Source organism: Symsagittifera roscoffensis, chromosome 1, assembly GCF_963678635.1.
Source record: "Symsagittifera roscoffensis chromosome 1, txSymRosc1.1, whole genome shotgun sequence".
NCBI lineage: Eukaryota > Metazoa > Xenacoelomorpha > Acoela > Convolutidae > Symsagittifera > Symsagittifera roscoffensis.
Genome location: NC_087062.1, coordinates 2,002,924 through 2,018,129, shown reverse-complemented (window position 1 = coordinate 2,018,129; position 15,206 = coordinate 2,002,924). Strand labels below are relative to the sequence as shown.

The window sequence follows — 15,206 nt, the reverse complement described above, 5'->3', positions numbered from 1 at the left end:
AAAGAAATCGATAATTTTCATACTAAAAAGTTTAAGTTGTAGGCATGGTAAGCCTATCCCACGATCTAAGATGGGGTGATATAAAACTTCTTTTCTTATGTCGAGTCTGCTTGTTTTTTCAATTCTGTATTTAATAATTCTTGGCATTTACTAACAGTATCCAAGTTAACTGTAGTATGACGAGCCAAATGAAAAAACTTAGGGAGAACATAAACTGATAGTGTTAATGATTTGGCCCTCAAAGATTTACTTAGTGAAATTAACCCGCGATGTTTTGAATTTGAGAACTGAACAATAGTTCAATATTTTCAATTTTTTGGGAAGTGTAAAACAAGACACCAAGTATTTTTATTTCCTTGACTGTTTTATAGGGTAATAAATCAGGTATGGAAAGCACTTCGCTTTTACTTATGTTAATCATCATTTGAGTTTGTTTGCAAAATGTATCGATTAAACGAAACAACCTGTCAATACATTGGATTTTGATAAGGCAAGTTATGTCGTCTGCATATGAAACTATTTTGGGGCACAATATCCCGAAACCTTCAATTACTTCTGTAGATTCAATTGCTTGAAGAAGGGGTGCGATAAAAACTATGAATAAAAAAGCGGAAAGAGGGCAACCTTGTCTCACACCGCGATGAATTTTGAAGCTGGCTGATAAAAAACCATTTATCTCAATTACTGCTTTTGAGTCTAAATACAAAGTTTCAATAGCTCTAACTGAAAACTCATCAAGGTTTAACCCTTTCAAATTTTTGATGAGAAGTGATCTGTCAACTCTGTCAAATGCTTTAGAAAAGTCTAATTTTACAGCACATGAACCTCGGGTAGCCAATCATTCTGGAGTAATCACTTTTTTCAACTTTCGTATTGCTGTGTGCATTTGTCTTCCAGGCAAATACGCGTGCTGATGATTTTTTACAACTTTGCAGATGTCTTTTTTAATTCGATTACAGACTACATGGGCAAAGATTTTCGCGTCAGTATTCATACGGCTAATGGGGCGAAAGTCTAATACTGCTATGGCATTTTCAGATTTCGGGAGCAGTTTGATTATTGCTAAATAAAAACTGTTTGGAAGTTTTCCACCATGAACAAAATGATAAAAAATTGATAAAATTGAACAAAACTCATCCGTGAAAGTCTTGTATAGCTTAGAAGTAAGGCCGTCTGGTCCAGGCGAGATTTTCAAATTCGATTTGCTTACAACCAAGTGAATTTCATCTTCTCTAAAGTAATTATGGCCATCATTCTCATTTTTTTCGAGTTTATTTTTTGATAAAAATGTCTTTAGTAGTTGATCGGAGTCTGTTGTAGAACTATTTGAAAAAAAATATTTGAAAAATAATTTCGAAATTGATTAAGAATATCCTCATCCGTATGATAAACGTTCTGATCCACTTGAATTCGCTTGATTGATTTAATTGTGTTCTTTGATGTCCATTGACTACAAAATTTGGGAACACCCTCGAATGTGTAGCTGAGAGTTTTCTGAATTTTTCGATAATCTGAAAAATCTTTTTCCTTGGAAATTTTTTGAAGATGTTCCAGCACCAAATGATATTTGTCAATCAAATTAGGGTTCGGACCTTTTCCGCTGTGAATGCAATCTCCGAGAACATTTTCGTGATACTTCAATAAATTAAGTTCTTTCTGATCTACACGCTTTTTGTTCTCTTGAATAAACCTCAGAAGGTCACGAAAATTGTGCTTAAAGTTTTCGTAACTACTTGGTGATTCATTTTCGTAAATTTTTTTTAGATCTTACCGAATTAAGCTGGCGTTGTTGCTTAAAATTTCTTCATTTAATTTCCAGTAACTAAGGGCCGCGCTGATACAAGTTAGATGGCTTAACAAAAACGTGTAAAAGCAAATGATCAGAAATTGATATTTGAATGCTTTGCATAGAGTCATACTCTGTTTCGAATTTTATGAAAACATTATCTATGCAAGCAAAAGTTTTATGTTGTTTGTCATAATGTGTACAATCACAAAAATCATTTTGAGTGCAAAATCAATAAAAAACCAAAACAGTCAAGAATTTGTTCTTTGAGTTGGGTAAATCGTTTGATACGAGCATCATTTAGATTAAGTATTGAAGAACTGTTAATATTATCATAACTCAGCGCATTAAAGTCACCCATCATGATAATTTTCGATTTGTTAGGTAAAAATCTGATGCTTAATTTCAGGGAATTCAATGTTGCTCGGAATGAAATTGGGTTCGCATAAACGTTGATAACAAACCAATCAAGTTTGACAATCTTTAACAATTGAAAACCTGTACTTGAAGCAATTCTTTTTGCAGGACTCAAGTTTGATGATCATAACGTTAAGAAACCACCAGAATTATTTGAGCCCGGTATGAAATCGAATAAAACATTATGTTTATCCAGTAAACTCAAATGTATATTTGTAAGTTTCGATATTTTTGCTTCCTGAATGCACAAAATAAAACTGGGCGATTTTTTTTAAAACTTGGCATTTTTTGATAAGTGAATGTAATTTAGCTGGGTTTCCTATGCTAAAAATTTTAACGAAAAAAATATCTGGTTTTTCGCAAATAGAAATTTTTGCTAAAACTTCCCTCCAACCAAGTCTTCTCCGTTATTTTTAGATTTCATTTTTGGCCCTTTCTTCCGTGTTAAAACTGATCAAGAGGTTGGTGAAGTTTCACACTCTCTTTTTGTAAGCATTCTTCCGTCAGAAGAACGTTTTCGTTTGTTATTTTTGATATTTAAATTGTTTTTTCTTTTGCAGAGTAAGAATGAAAATCTACGACCTGATTGTTGAGAACCTCATCCTTTTGTTTTTCTTCACTTGGAGTAGCTGCACTGTTTGTTTTAGATTCATCAATCAAAACTCCAGATGGTGGTGCTTCAACATTCTTATCTTCTTCAATTTCGGTACCATTACAAAACTTATCGCTTGTTGTTTCGTCATCGTTTTTCTCGTCGCTGGCATTATTGGAGCTTGGTTTTTGTGGGTAGTGATTATTCGGATTTTTGGTTATTTGGTTCCATATGTTGCACCAATCATCGTGATGACCTTTTTCTTGGCGTCCCGACATCTTGCATTTTTGACATTCATGTAGTGAAGGTATGTGAAACGAGATTTCTACACCTTCCCGCATTTTGAAGCCATCCATTCTCAATTTGTAAGACCAGTCCTTCAGCTTTTTCTCTTGTTCTTCGTTTTGTAATTTAACTTCTAAAATTGCTCTTCCTGTGTAAACATACTGACCCGGTTAAGTTACAATACAGGTCTCACGTTGGAAAATGGGGCTATGAATTATGTCTTCTGGCAATTGGAGAATTAATTTCGCTTCGATATCGTTGCATACATAAGGCAAGTTCGACAATTTGATTTTTGCTAGTTAAGGGTAAATGTTCTTGGGTCTACGAGACCTTGGAAAGCATCCCATGGGAAATACCGTCCTGTTAAGTAGAATGATTCCTTCGCTTTTGATGCTAGTTATAAATTGCTCTGCTTCGGGGGGAGCACTAACTGTCAGTGTATGAAGTTTGCGGTCATCTTTCGTCACGATTATTGTTTTTGAGATTGTCATCTTCTGTTGCATTGTTGTGGAGAATTGTTTAAGTATATCGGAAGCACAACTTCGATATGCCTGCGCCAGATTCTCAGCTGACCTTACAATTTCTCTCGAGAATGGGGGGATGATTTTGATTAATTGGATTTGTTTTGTTTGTGTCGTCGATTTGTTTGCCGTTAGCGCATTTCTGAAATTTGTCTCCGTTTCAATCAGCACTTCGTGAGTAATTGGTAGCTGAGATTCCGTCAGTTGCTGTTGACTCATGACTTGGTTTTACTCAATGGGGGGCAAAAAAGCCTTCACCCGGAGGTATACTTGAAAAAAATTAGATTTTTCTATTTCAAATGTAGAAATCAGAAGGCAAAAACATCAACTATATAGATTTTTTTTTGTTTAAGAATTTCGAAAACGAGAAATTTTGAAGTCGGCATGTCAAAAAGTAAAAAAAACCGAAAAAAAGCATGAAGTGTGCTAGAAATTGAACGTATTCCAGACAACATTTTAAGGTGTTTCAGTTGTGGCTTCTCCAAAAATTTATCAGTTTTCTTTGGACTTAGTTGCTTCTTTTCCTTTCCTTGGAAAATTTTGAGCAAACAAATGCGTTCTTTTTTTCGGCGCGTGCTCTCAACTCAAAATTAGTATATATTGACACTAAAGGTGCTTTTGGCAAAGTTTCAGGGTCAGTAAGCCAAAAATGGATATTTAAAATAGTACATGGGTCAGCAGGGGTTGAATCCCCCTAATTCCGCTGGTGAGTTCAACCAATATTTCGGAATGAGGGTGGCTCGAAAAGCTTATGACCAATTTTTATGCCCATATTTCAAAATATCTTCTCCCTAAAATTTTTTAGAACTCCTTTTTCAATGATCCGAATTAGCACCTTGCTCAAGAGGTTTGCCTAAGTTTTTTAATAAGTAGCTTAAAGAGTTTGGGAGTCGGCTGGGGGTGGGGGCTGGTTGGGTTGATGGGGAAGGCGCGTAACTGTAACGGGGGTCCGGCGAGGGGAGGCGTGTTTGGCTTGGGGGGCGTCTTTGATTTGGGGGGGGGGGGGTTCTGGGCGTCTTGTTGACCCCCAAACAACACGCCACCCCCAAACCAAACACGCCATCCCCCCAAACCAAACACGCCCGTGTTTAATTGGGGGGGGGGCGTGTTTGGTTTGGGGGATTATAAGAGATTATAATCCCTTCGAAAATATCACGATTATAATAGATTATAATCTCTTGGAAAATATCACAATTATAATCGATTATAAGAGGTTTTCTGTTGGAACTATAATCAATTATAATCGATTATAATAAATTATAATCTCGTGGAAAATATCACGATTATAATCGATTATAAATCCCTTAAGGACCTAATTTTGGTAATTATAATCAATTATAATCGTGAAAATATCATCATAATAATCCGTTATAATCAATTTTTTACGCCTAAACTTGGATGCGGGGTGTTTTGTCCCTCCCTTGGGACGTTTCATTGCTTACTGCTATCAAAATGGCAGCATTAATGTTTAGCTACAGTTTGCCGGTCACAGAAATTGGTTAAGGAAAGCAACTGTCTCTCACTCTTCTGAGGAAAATAATGAAAAAATGGAGTGGCTGCTCATAGCGTTCTGTGTCTTCTGGGCTTGCTACTGTTTGCTCAGGCTCGATGTAGCTGCAGCATTGTATAGATGAGCAGGCCAATGAAAATTGATCATAAGTGTAGACTTTAGTTTTTTTGTTTCTGTTTTTAATTGAGATTTACTCTTTGCTCAATTTTTTTAAAATACATAAGGTCACACAAATAAATGTTTTAGATTCATCGCCAATCGGGTAAAATCATCTATCATCTTTTCCTTTTATTGTATAAAGTGCTCTTTATCGTAAGCTTCTCGTCTACTTTGAACTGCTAACTAAGGCAATGATAAGTCCATTAGAAGCACTGCATATAATCCTGTTTTGCTGACAAGTTCATTCTTGTTAACCGATTTCAGATATTGAAAAAATGGATGATGTCAGCGAAATGATCTCATGAGTTATCTCAAAAACGCTTCTAAAAACAAATGTTGCGTGAGAGGGGGGAAGGGGGCATAAAGATACCTCATGGATCAAGAGCTACCTCGAAAAATGGTTCTTTTTTTCCCCGTCTGGATGAAAGTGGGCTTTTGGTCAACAAGAGCGGTATGCGTCTTGCTGGCGCAGATGTTGTTCAGGATGCCTTAATTAAACATCATCTTGTTGACAACGGGCCGCACAACTTGAACATGAAATTTCTTTCTTCCAAGCTGAAAGAGGCAAGATGAATGGCTCCAGAACACCTGGGAGGAAGAGATAGTACCATTAGAGAGTCACGCGTTATCTTGGTGTGCCAAATATCCACTCTTTATGTTTATATACAATTGTAACGGGTGCTTATATTTTCTGAATCATCTGCAGATTGCTTTGTTGTCATCTGTTGTTTCGCAGGTTGTTGTGGTCCAGCTCTAGATGTTTTATGCTGGCTACTAAAGATAAAGTTCATGCGTGTTTTGCCGCCCCGTTGGCGAACAAAAAAGCAACCCCAGACAAATTGGGTTACTTTTTTGGGGTTAAGCAGTAATCCGAGAAGGTTAACAACGCACCCTCTGAAGTGTTCCGACTAGGTCTAGCGGGCATGAACGTCTCTGCTGCCTACGTGGAATTGCCAGGGGATCGCTTCTTCTCCGCCATTGTCTATGCCCTCGTTGCTTTTATTTATTATTTTTTATATACAACTTGAACTGAACAGCAGGGCCACTCGAACAAGATTTTTTAAACCCAAGTCTCTTTTTTGTTGTTGTAGGTCTGAGAGTACTTTCTTTTATTTTTTCTCAGTAGTAAATGAACTTTTTCATTAGTAGTGAATTTTTTTTGGTTGTGTGACCTTACTGTATTTAAGATCGGAGATCGAAAATTAGCTACCGTCTCCTGTGTCAAGCTTGAGGCAGAGATTCCAAAAGATGCCTTCAAGAAGCAGTGGGTAGAATCACTTAGTTTTAAGTATTATGAGGTAGAGGTCTTGCATAGCCTGAAACGTCGCGGATGTGTCGATGATCATTGGTTATATGATTTTACATAAATAGAACTGTGTAAAGCTCTGTTGTCGATCGTTTCATCTTCTTTTGTTTACATTTTAAGTACTTAACCATGGCTATTATCCTAGAGCTGGATATACTTGCCCACTGGAAATTTGGTAACGAAGGCGGCTGGAAACGCTATCGGTGGCGGTCAGAATCTTCAAACAAGCAAGGGTGTTTGATTGTACACGTTTGTTATGACTACCAGTACAAGCGGTACCACATTGAGCCGATACGAGACGCGCCATCACATGAGTGAAATAAGGTTATTGTAATTGTAAGTAAATTAGCCCAATATTTGTGAGTAAGATCAATGAGGTTCACTTACACCATGTATTTGCATTCATTGATAATCTCGAGTTTTAGGGGCACCAGTCAATTTGATGCCTATGGAGTCATGGTCGAGGTTGATTGTAAGGCAGCGAAGAGGTTGAGCAGGTGTATCAAGGTTGCCCGTGGTCGACTCCCATGACTCGGGTTTCGAGTGAGCTGACGCTTTTGCCCGAGGTTCTGAGTTCAACTAAGGCTTTTTCTTGTTAACGACGTGTAATTTTATTTTGAATGCAGGACTTTTTATGATAACGCTACATTGTCAGCAAATGAAAACGAGGTTGTTGAATACATGGCTGGTAAATCTGACAGATTTTAATTGGTCTGTTAACTGGTCAATTTCTTTATTTAATTTCCAGTAACTAGGGCCGCGCTGATACAAGTTAGATGGCTTAACAAAAACGTGTAAAAGCAAACGATCCGATATTGATATTTGAATGCTTTGCATAGAATCATACTCATTTTCGTAAAAGTTTTTTAGGTCTTCACGAATTAAGCTGGCGTTGTTGTTTAAAATTTCTTCATTTAGTTTCCTTCTGAGGTTTATTCAAGAGAACAAAAACTAAACTAAATGAAGAAATTTTAAACAACAAATTTTACGAAAACTTAATCTATGCGTGCAAAAGTTTTATGTTGTTTGTCATAATGTGTAAAATCACAAAAATCATTCTTGAGTGCAAAATCAATAAAAAACCAAAACAGTCAAGAATTTGTTCTTTGAGTTGGGTAAATCGTTTGATACGAGCATCATTTAGATTAAGTATTGAAGAACTGTTAATATTATCATAACTCAGCGCATTAAAGTCACCCATCATGATAATTTTCGATTTGTTAGGTAAAAATCTGATGCTTAATTTCAGGGAATCAAAGTTGCTCGGAATGAAATTGGGTTCGCATAAACGTTGATAACAAACCAATCAAATTTGACAAACTTTAACAATTGAAAACCTGTACTTGAAGCAATTCTTTTTGCAGGACTCAAGTTTGATGACAGTAATGTTAAGAAACCACCAGAATTATTTGAGCCCGGTATGAAATCGAATAAAACATTATATTTATCCAGTAAACTCAAATGTATATTTGTAAGTTTCGATATTTTTGCTTCCTGAATGCACAAAATGAAACTGGGCGATTTTTTTAAAACTTGGCATTTTCTGATAAGTGAGTGTAATTTTGCTGGATTTCCTATGCTAAAAATATTAACGGAAAAAATATCTGGTTTTTCGCACATAGAAATTTTTGCTAAAACTTCCCTCCAACCAAGTCTTCTCCGTTATTTTTAGATTTCATTTTTGGCCCTTTCTTCCGTGTTAAAACTGACCAAGAGGTTGGTGAAGTTTCACGCTCTCTTTTTGTAAGCATTCTTCCGTCAGAGGAACACTTTCGTTTGTTATTTTCGATATTTAAATTGTCTTTTTTTTTCTTTTGCAGAATAAGAATGAAAATCTACGACTTGATTGTTGAGAACCTCATCCTTTTGTTTTTCTTCGCTTGGAGTAGCTGCACTGTTTGTTTTAGATTCATCAATCAAAACTGCAGATGGTGGTGCTTCAACATTCTTATCTTCTTCATTTTCGGTACCATTACAAAACTTATCGCTTGTTGTTTCGTCATCGTTTTTCTCGTCGCTGGCATTATTGGAGCTTGGTTTTTGTGGGTAGTGATTATTTGGATTATTGGTTATTTGGTTCCCTATGTTGCACCAATCATCGTGATGACCTTTTTCTTGGCGTCCAGACATCTTGCATTTTTGACATTCATGTAGTGAAGGTATGTGAAACGAGATTTCTACACCTTCCCACATTTTGAAGCCATCCATTCTCGATTTATAAGACCAGTCCTTCAGCTTTTTCTCTTGTTCTTCGTTTTGTATTTTAACTTCTAAAATTGCTCTTCCTGTGTAAACATACTGACCCGGTTCAGTTACGATACAGGTCTCACGTTGGAATACGGGGCTATGAATTATGTCTTCTGGCAATTGGAGAATTAATTTCGCTTCGATATCGTTGCATACATAAGGCAAGTTCGACAATTTGATTTTTGCTAGTTTAGGGTAAATGTTCTTGGGTCTATGAGACATTGGAAAGCATCCCATTGGAAATACCGTCCTGTTAAGAAGAATGATTCCTTCGCTTTTGATGCTAGTTATGAATTGCACTGCTTCCGGGTGAGCAATAACTGTTAGTGTATGAAGTTTGCGGCCATCTTTCGTCACGGTTATTGTTTTTGAGATTGTCATCTTCTGTTGCATTGTTGTGGGGAATTGTTTAAGTATATCGGAAGCACAACTTCGATATGCCTGCGCCAGACTTTCAGCTGGCCTTACAATTTCTCTCGAGAATGGGGGGATGATTTTGATTATTTGGATTAGTTTTCTTTGTGTCGTCGATTTGTTTGCTGTTAGCGCATTTCTGAAACTTGTCTCCGTTTCAATCAGCACTTCGTGAGTAATTGGTAGCTGAGATTCCGTCAGTTGTTGTTGACTCATGACTTGGTTTTACTCAATGGGGGGCAAAAAAGCCTTCACCCGGAGGTATACTTGAAAAAAATTAGATTTTTCTCTTTCAAAATGTAGAAATGAAGAAGAAAGAGTAAATTAAACATCCAATAAATGGACAAATGTGTAATAAAATAATAACCGCGAGTATATTGTATAAATAAAAAGCACGTGCAAAAAAGGTGGAGAATTGATAAGTTGTTTTACGCTTGTCGTGTCGCCTTCAATAACTTCTCCACAGTGTTAGAGCGTTCTGTGAAGCCTTGACATGTGTCTAAATGTCTGAAATCAATATTATTGTTACAATATCTGCAAATACAGTCCAGTTGGGACTCAAAACACCTTTCGACTAAGCAAATAAGATGATGGGCCTCATTTGCATAATATTGAGCAATAATTCTTCTTTTTAAGGGGCTCGCGCGATCTATTCTTAGGAAGTCGTCTCCAAGAATATGATGCAAGAGGGATGTGTTCCTGGTGTAAACGCTAAGTCCACACCATTTTTTCGAGAAGATTCCTTGGATTTGTTTGACATGGGAGTCTATTTGAGCGGAAAACACGCCATGATCGATTGTTTGGATTCCATACATCGCCGCCGGATACACTATTGATTCGAATAGTCTTTTGGCCGACGTAAAATTAATTTTTGAGAACGGTAATTTCTGTTGGAGCGCAAACGTTGACCTTATAGCTGATCTGACCAAGTGTTTTAGTGGGGTTGTGATGGTAAGGGACGGTGATAAGTTGTAGCCAAGATAGCAAAATGAGTTTGTAAACCCGATTTCTTCGTATCCGTAGAAAACTTTGTCTGACTTTTTCAAAGGTCCACCTTTTCTGAATTTCATCATACTGGTTTTCTGGACATTGACAGTGAGCTTGTTAATTCTGCAGTACTCGTGGAGGTCATTCAGCGATCTTTTAACATCTAGAAGGAAAGGACTGGCTATGATTAGATCATCTGCATATAAAATGATCAAGCATTGATTGGAATCGATAAAATCCGGGAGATCAGCTATAAATAACGAAAAAAGCAAAGGTGAGAGCTTATCGCCTTGGGTCACGCCAATTAATTGGGGAATTTTGTTTGAAAGATTACAGCCGTCGGCAACCTGTTGAAAATTCTTTGAGCATATTTCACCTAGCGCACGGATAATTTCACCATGCAGGCCAAGTCGGATGAGCTTTTGAATCAGGGTATTGCGGTTAACCGTATCAAACGCTTTCTTGAAATCCACAAAGCAGACATAATATTGTGCATATGTGTCTATACCACTTTGAATATTGCATTTGAGCTCGTTTATTGCGTGAATCGTGGATAGCCCTTTTCGGAAACCATATTGATTTCGCGGGAGTATGGAATTTCCTTCAGCCCATTGATAGATTCTGTCATGAATAATTCCGGAGTAGATTTTATAGCAGCATGATAATAAACTGATGCCTCTATAGTTTGAAGGGGAGTCTTTTGGACCTTTTCCCTTGTAAAGAGGCAGAATGTACGACGTCTTCCACACGTCTGGCAAAGTTGAATATCTGAAACACGTCTGAAATAGGGTTGTCAAAAATAAATAGCTGACTCCAAAAGAAGATTTAAGCAGCTCATTTGAAATACCGTCAGGCCCTGTAGCTTTTCTTCCTGGCGTTTTCGACAAGACCCTCACAATCTCAGCCGTACTAATAGCTCGGTTGATAAAATCACAGTTTGGGGGATTGTCATCGGCGTAATTGTGCTGACTAAGGTTCACATAGTCATTGATCTCTATGGAGCTGGAGACTTGAACATTGTATAACTCGTCAAAATGGGATTCCCAATCAGACATTGAGACTGAGCTCTGACTTTTTTTTGACGAACTAGCTTTGAGAATACCCCAGAATTTCGATTTGTCCGACTGAGCAAGCTCGATGATTTCGAATTCTCTGTTTTGAATATGAGTCGCCTTTTTTTGTCTACAGAGTCGCTTGAATATTCTTTTTGACGAATTGTACTCCAGTAGGTTAGTTTGCTTGTTTTTGTATGAAAATTTTAACTGATTATGCAAATTGTAAAGGGTTTTGTCAAACCACGGAGGTGATTTTCTGGGCTTTCTCAATATGGCGGCGGATTTGCAGGCTTCAACAAAGCTCTCGTAATATCTGTTTACGTCACCGTCATAATCTATTTGTGCGATTTTTTCTTCGAGTTGAGTCAGGTCAACCGACCGAATTGAGCCGGCTCTTGAGGAATATTTCGAATTCTTAATCGATATTTCGGATGTAACCAGGTTGTGCTTGGTGAAATGGGAAGGTAATACAGATAGTGGTCCGACTATTGCGGAAGAGTTGTGGAACATAAAATCAATTGTGCTCGCTCCGTTATGGCAGATATAGGTGAGGACATCTGGTTCATTCAGGCACGTAAATCCGAGTTCAATCATTTCGTCTATAAGCTCGCAACCTCGAGGTTGTGAGTTGTCAATTCTGCAATTGAAATCGGCGCCAATTATTGTTGGCTTCTCAAGATCAAAATAGGAGAGGGCATTGGTCAGCTTGAATAGTATTTCGTCAATCCGCGTGTCGGGAGGAAAATATGAGACAATGACGTTCATGTCGGATTTGCGTAGTCTCAAGCCAAGTGATTCTTTACTTTTGAAGAGTACGTCACAAATCTCATCCAATTTCTTGTTAATGGCGATTGTTAAACCTGCAATGGGTCTGCCACGACCTCGTTTTTGTGCTAGTTGGTTGTAGCATATGAAATTGGCCAACTCTAAGCCAGCAGTGTCAAAAATTTCAGTGAGTAAGAGTAAGTCGTAGCGCATATGCAAGTCACAAATAGCGAAGTTGGACTTTGCTCCTTCAATATTCCACAGGCAAAGGGATAGTCATTTCTTGACTTGGATGACTTGATTGCGCTTTATCATGAACTCGTTTTCTGGGTCGTCTTGCCTTTTTTTCTTCAGCTCCATTCTCAAAGAATAGCGCATTTTAATTTCAGCTTTCGTCATGTCGGCGTTTATGTATAGATCTTTCGTAGTAGGTTTATCCCGTAACTTTTTGGCGTTTTTCAGTATTTTATTTCTTGTAGCCTCGTCCTTGCACACGACGTGGAGTAGTTGTTGACCTTCCGAGTTGATCCCTCCGATACGTTTTGTAGAGAATGTGGTAGGTACTCCTATGGCATCAAGCATGTTGTTTACAAGTGTTTCGTCGTTTTCAGTTGGTTGGCTTCCGTAAATAACGAAATTTTTTGTTCGTCTCGCTCTGTCAGATTCTTCATCCATAACCTTCTGAACAATGTTTGCGTAGCTGACTGGTGCAGTTTTGGTAGGTTCTATATTGTGGGTGGGTTGATTGAGCTTTTCTTCTAACTTTTCGATTTTTTCTTCTACCTTTTCTATTTTTTCTTGTGCGCAGAAGCCACAGAGAAATTTTTTGTCCCGAAAATTTCGGGGAATACGTGTAGGCACCCAGATATCCGTCCAAATGCCACAATCACATTCAATTTGATGGTTTTTACCCTCCATATTGGAGGTACCGTTGTCTTGCGGCTGCTTCCTTTTTGGCATTTTTATCTATTTAATAAGTTTATCACAACAATGATCCAAAATGTAGAAATCAGAAGGCAAAAACATCAACTATATAGATTTTTTATTATTTAAGAATTTCGAAAACAAGAAATTTTGAAGTCGGCATGTCAAAAAGTAAAAAAAACCGAAAAAAGCATGAAGTGTGCTAGAAATTGAACGTATTCCAGACAACATTTTAAAGTGTTTCAGTTGTGGCTTCTCCAAAATTTTATCAGTTTTCTTTGGACTTAGTTGCTTCTTTTCCTTTCCTTGGAAAATTTTGAGCAAACAAATGCGTTCTTTTTTTCGGCGCGTGCTCTCAACTCAAAATTAGTATATATTGACACTAAAGGTGCTTTTGGCAAAGTTTCAGGGTCAGTAAGCCAAAAATGGATATTTCAAAATAGTACATGGGTCAGCAGGGGTTGAATCCCCCTAATTCCGCTGGTGAGTTCAATCAATATTTCGGAATGAGGGTGGCTCGAAAAGCTTATGACCAATTTTTATGCCCATATTTCAAAATATCTTCTCCCTAAAATATTTTAGAACTCCTTGTTCAATGATCCGAATTAGCACCTTGCTCAAGAGGTTTGCCTAAGTTTTTTTAATAAGTAGCTTTAAGAGTTTGGGAGTCGGCTGGGGGTGGTGGCTGGTTGGGCTGTTAGGGAAGGCGCGTAACTGTAACGGGGGTCCGGCGAGGGGAGGCGTGTTTGGCTTGGGGGGGGGGCGTCTTTGATTTTTTTTTGGGGGGGGGGGGGGTTCTGGGCGTCAAGTTGACCCCCAAACAACACGCCACCCCCAAACCAAACACGCCATCCCCCCAAACCAAACAAACACGCCCGTGTTTAATTGGGGGGGGGGGGGGGCGTGTTTGGTTTGGGGGATTATAAGAGATTATAATCCCTTCGAAAATATCACGATTATAATAGATTATAATCTCTTGGAAAATATCACAATTATAATCGATTATAAGAGGTTTTCTGTTGGAACTATAATCAATTATAATCGATTATAATAAATTATAATCTCTTGGAAAATATCACGATTATAATCGATTATAAATCCCTTAAGGACCTAATTTTGGTAATTATAATCAATTATAATCGTGAAAATATCATCATAATAATCCGTTATAATCGATTTTTTACGCCTAAACTTGGATGCGCGGTGTTTTGTCCCTCCCTGGGGACGTTTCATTGTTTACTGCTATCAAATTGGCAGCATTAATGTTTAGCTACAGTTTGCGAGCCACAGGAATTGGTTAAGGAAAGCAACTGTCTCTCACTCTTCTGAGGAAATTGATGAAAAAATGGAGTGGCTGCTCATAGCGTTCTGTGTGTTCTGGGCTTGCTACTGTTTGCTCAGGCTCGATGTAGCTGCAGCATTGTATAGATGAGCAGGCCAATGAAAATTGATCAAAAGTGTAGATTTTAGTTTTTTTGTTTCTGTTTTTAATTGAGATTTACTCTTTGCTCAATTTTTTTTAAATGCGTAAGGTCACACAAATAAATGTTTTAGATTCATCGGCGATCGGGTAAAATCATCTATCATCTTTTCTTTTTATTGTATAAAGTGCTCTTTATCGTAAGCTTTTTGTCTACTTTGAACTGCTAACTAAGGCAATGATAAGTCCATTAGAAGCACTGCATATAATCCTGTTTTGCTGACAAGTTCATTCTTGTTAACCGATTTCAGATATTGAAAAAATGGATGATGTCAGCGAAATGATCTCATGAGTTATCTCAAAAATGCTTCTAAAAACAAATGTTGCGTGAGAGGGGGGAAGGGGGCATAAAGATACCTCATGGATCAAGAGCTACCTCGAAAAATGGTGCTGTTTTTTTCCCGTCTGGATGAAAGTGGACTTTTGGTCAACAAGAGCGGTATGCGTCTTGCTGGCGCAGATGTTGTTCAGGATGCCTCAATTAAACATCATCTTGTTGACAACGGGCCGCACAACTTGAACATGAAATTTCTTTCTTCTAAGCTGAAAGAGTCGAGATGAATGGCTCCAGAACACCTGGGAGGAAGAGATAGTACCATTAGAGAGTTACGCGTTATCTTGGTGTGCCAAATATCCACTCTTTATGTTTATATACAATTGTAACGGGTGCTTATATTTTCTGAATCATCTGCAGATTGCTTTGTTGTCATCTGTTGTTTCGCAGGTTGTTGTGGTCCAGCTCTAGATGTTTTATGCTG

At 37.7% G+C, this 15,206-nt stretch overlaps 2 protein-coding genes across 2 annotated transcripts in view; both read right to left on the bottom strand.

Annotated features, from left to right (window-relative positions):
• Positions 1 to 13,033, bottom strand: part of LOC134856982 (S-adenosylmethionine synthase-like) — a 207,374-nt gene extending 194,341 nt beyond the window's left edge. The window contains exon 1 of the mRNA XM_063873300.1: positions 13,013 to 13,033. The gene's annotated coding sequence lies outside the window, so the exon portion shown is untranslated. The remainder of the gene's footprint in view (positions 1 to 13,012) is intronic.
• The window catches only part of LOC134856977 (RNA polymerase-associated protein RTF1 homolog), a 607,680-nt gene that overhangs the window by 495,471 nt on the left and 97,003 nt on the right, over positions 1 to 15,206 (bottom strand). The gene's annotated exons all lie outside the window — the stretch shown is intronic.